The 4,546-nt window shown below is 36.6% G+C and overlaps 1 pseudogene; it reads right to left on the reverse strand.

Annotated features, from left to right (window-relative positions):
* Positions 1 to 4,237: 4,237 nt before the first annotated feature.
* On the reverse strand, positions 4,238 to 4,336 carry LOC116423110 (annotated as a pseudogene).
* Positions 4,337 to 4,546: the final 210 nt, after the last annotated feature.

Raw genomic sequence — 4,546 nt, forward strand, 5'->3', positions numbered from 1 at the left:
AATTGATCCTTTAGGAGAAACCTTAGAAACCTTTTCCATCAAAATCTCATTGCCAATTGATGTAATAGTTGGATTATCTTAATGGAGACCCATGTGAAATTTGGGCTGTGGCCAATAAAATAATGCCACTCTGGGATAGTTTCACAACATACATTAACTTGTGGATTGTATAAAAGGTACATATGTTGTCAGGTCTTATCCCGGATAATTGTACTACTGGCTAATGGCCTTTAATAAGATCCTAGGCACAAGCACTGGGTGAGGTAAGGCTTTGTTCTGGTTGTGCTGGGAGGTTCCTCACTCTATCACACTGTCTCCTGTGATGAAGGATGCTGAATGGGTGCCTCTTTGTAGCAAAACTCATATTTCAAGGGTTTTGAGTAAGTCAACTACATTGGATGAAGTCAGTTCAATCTCTCAAAGCCTCTTTGAGAACTTCTTTGGTAAGGTGGCATGATCAGTTTAAAAGCTCTGTCTCCCATTAAAATGTCATATAATAGTTGAAATTGATAGTCAAACCTAACACTAGGTCTCAGACATTGGATATCTCCTATCAATTTCTAAAAGTCATTTAAGCTGTTCTAACTTCTTAAGGAAAATTTTTGTATTAGGCACCTTAGAATATACTTCATATCCTAAATATTGAAAAGAAACATAAGGGATTGTAAGGACCATGACCTAGGTGAAGGGAGCAGGTCAATTCTCTGAGAGCCTCCACAGCTGTGAATCATCACATCTGAAGGAGCTGCAAAGCAGTCTTTATTGACACAGGTGCTGTGGACTGGGAATGAGATAAATTGGCAGAGGGAAGATGAGAGGTCAGATAATGCAATGAAGCTTATATCATCATCATCTTTTCACATGAAAGATTCATTCTCATGTCAGAATTAGACCTCCAGCAGCCAATGGCAGGTAGGCTCCCGTATCCCAACAGTGTATGTATGTGTGCATGTAGTATTTGTATGTGAGTGGGTATGTGTCCTGTTGTTATGTATATAGGTTTATAAATGTATCTATGGGGAGCTATAGCTTGTCTTAGGGAGACATGGAGGAGGAAAGGAGGCAAAAGTAAAGTAAAAGTGCACAGTATTGAACAAAAGAAAATCTACAAGGAAGCAAAATGGACCTTAATATAATACTTCTATTACCACATGCTTTTCTAAATGAAATTTATTTACATATTTTGAACACTCTTTATTTTGATTTTCTTATTTTACATTTAAGTTTTAAATAAATAAATATAATTTTGAAAAGTGGGAAAGGGAGAAATAAAGGTGAGGAAAGGGACACCTGGGAAATAGAAGCTAGGATCTTGGAGCCTGGAAAAAAGTTTAGTCTTTGAGATCCCCAGTCTTTATTTCTCCCTGTCATTACATTACTACTCCTTAGGGAACCTACTTTGCTATTTACTTTTTATTCATAGAGCTCTATCCTTCTTTCTATACTTTTGGGCAATGTGGTCCTTTCTTCCTAGGTGAAAACATTTATGTGGATCTTAAAAGTAGACTTTGCCTGCCACTGACCCTAGTGTCTCAGCCCCTAAGTCTGCAGAAAAGGGAGAGTTTGGTTAACCTCCATTGAGATTTCCTGCCATTATGAGATGGTAACCTGATCTTTCTCAATTTCTATCCCTCCTATTCTATTTTCCTCCCTATTCTCATTCCTTTTTTCCTTCATTTTTGATGTGTTTATAGGTATATTGTGCAAACCAGGATCTCAATTATGAAATGTTCTTAGGTCTCTCATGGGGATCGATGAACAAAATGGATGACAAATGATACGTATGGGACTGTTTATTGCCAACATATGGCTTGGCAATTTTGCATAGTCTATCATAGAAGTGATTCAGATTTCGTCTCTTCTTGCACTGTCTCCTGAAATTTTATTTCACAAATATTCATGTTGTCTCACTTTCAGTAATTTTCAGACTTATTGGAGTTCTATTGTGGTTCTGATGATCAACTAGAGATATGTCTGAAGATAGGGACTACCCTTCTACCAGAGCTAACCTATTTATTCTTCTATGATTATTTGTTTTTCACATGGGAGAACAGGATCAGCAATTGATTCGTTTCACCTGCTGAAGTAGGGATGGCGATTTTGCAACACAGCACTGAAGCAGATCTGTTACTGCTCCAGAGTCTTCAACAAATTGACAGGTAGAGAGAGCGAAGAATACACTATTATATCTTGACAAAGTGAGCTTTTGATGAACTAATTGCTTTTACTTTATGTCCTTGCATAAGTATGGCATAAGCATAGGTTGTTGTCTAAAGAAATCTGTTTTGCTGTGTTATTTTTACTATTTTGAATTCCAGTATTTAAAAAAGGCTTTAAAACATACAAAAAATAGAATAAAAGCATCATACAAGAGAATGCAAAATAAATATTTGTGATATAGCAAAATCTCAGCAACCCATCTAAGGAAAAAAGTTATTTCTCCTTATCTTCCATGTGGAGAAATTAAAGAAATCTTTGAATAATTCAAATTCCAGGCAAAAGTAAGGAGAAGCAAAATCTTTTCCTCAAAACACATAGAGGTGTTTGCTGTTTCTAATTTGGACAATAGATGTCACTTGAGACTTGGCTGTGACAAAGTTTTCAAGTTGTAAAGCACATATAAATATATTTTTGCTCATTTAAAATTTTGTCCTCTTTTATGGGTCTCGAGCCTGGTGATTCATCAAGACAAATACCAAAGACTATTCACCACTTGACTTTCTGGCTAGCAAACTTATTGTCAATTTCCCAAAATGGCAACAAAATATTAGGAAGCACCAATAGCCACAAAATAGTCTTAAATTCTGGAAGGAACATAAGATTTTCCTCAGTCACTCTAATTAGTAAGAAGTCATCACTGTGGTGCAATTAAAATCTGCTTAAATTCATCTCCTTATTCTATTCTCAGAGGATTTTCATTAATGGAAAAGTCTTTTCTCCATCAAAGACACCCAAAAGACAGCAAATTTTATTTTTTCAAACTCTATTCCAAATTGAGGAGGAGTAGCTTAAAGTACAAAAAAAACCATTCAAAACAAACATAGAAATATAACATATTTCCTTTTCAATTTTTTATTTTCCTACAGTTACATTTAAAACATTTTCTTACATTTGGTTTTAAAACTTTGAGTTGTAGATTCTTTTCTTATTCACACCCAGCTCCCATTAAAGCACATGTGAAATGACAGAAAACATTTGCATAAAAAGTCATGATGTAAAAGAAAAGTGAGAGATGGGGGAGCAGAAGGGGAAGGGAAGAGGAATATTTCAGTTTGCTAGAATTCATGGAGGACTTTCCAGGTTTTTCTGAAAGCATCGTTCTCAGCAATTCCCATAAAACAGTAACATGAAATACACTATTAATCCTTACATTTACCTTTTCTTTCAAGAGAAGATCTGACATTTAATAATACAGTGGAGAGCCTATCCACAGCAAGAGTCCCTAAGAGAAACAGTGAGGGAGGCTTTGGGGAGGCTGTTCCTTGGGCCAAAGTAAGGTGATAAAATTCTGCAGCTGGAACATTCTCCTATCCATATCTCTCTTTTAACACCAATGTTCTCATTTGAAATTTACCAGAGGAAGATGGAAGCAAATCTCCCAATAATTCATCATTTATAATGAGGAGCATGTGACCTGATAATAAAGGAGAGGTCTAAGTGGCCTTGGCTCTGGCCACAATATGCCAACAGGACACAACACACTTTTATGAGCACAGATCAAAGTACAGAAAAGAAATCATCTAATTGGTCAGCACCACGGAGGTGGTGACAGATTGTCATTGCTGCTTCCAAAGAAACAGACATAGGTGCCATGCGTTATTCACTCTCTCTTTCACTACTTACAAGGAATGGCTTTGTAAACTTACAGGTCCCAGCTTTTCCAGGTCCCTGATATACAGACTTACTGGCAATTAGAATTTGATAAGATCACCTAATTGTTAAAGATGGGACAAGACAGGTTCTCCTGGTCAAGTTTCCAGGCTTCTCAGGAATACCCAAACCTTATAAGAGGTTCTGAAACAATTCTGAGGCAATATTTTATGAGACTATTGGAGCAAAGTATATCTTTCTCCTGGCAATTTGTCCTTAGTGTTAACATCAGGAGGGAATGGACTCTAGCCCACCTAAGCTTCTCCACCCAAACATGAGAAAATGGGCTTCGATTTAAAAGCATCATAATAGAATAAATTGTCATTTGTATAAGAGAACTGAGTAAAGAAAAAGAACAAAAAAGAGAAAAAATATGGAGCACTTTCTGAATTTGTGTGTCATCCTTGTCAGGGCTATGCTAATCTGGACCATTCCAATTTTAGTATATGAGCTACCCTGTGAATACCTGCTTTCCTTTACTTTCAAAGGGATGGTTCTTAAACTCCCTACCTTCTAAAAGGAGAAAAGTCAGGTTCTCTATTCAAAATCACCCGTCTCTTTTTACTATGAGCAGGCACTCTATTTCAGAGTTGAAGCCCATGCACCAAACTGTGTCCTGAACTGACAGAACAACATTTCTTTGACTCAAACATCTGGATACTTAACCACAGAAAAC

This window comes from Sarcophilus harrisii, chromosome 3 (genome assembly GCF_902635505.1).
Source record: "Sarcophilus harrisii chromosome 3, mSarHar1.11, whole genome shotgun sequence".
NCBI classification, from domain to species: domain Eukaryota; kingdom Metazoa; phylum Chordata; class Mammalia; order Dasyuromorphia; family Dasyuridae; genus Sarcophilus; species Sarcophilus harrisii.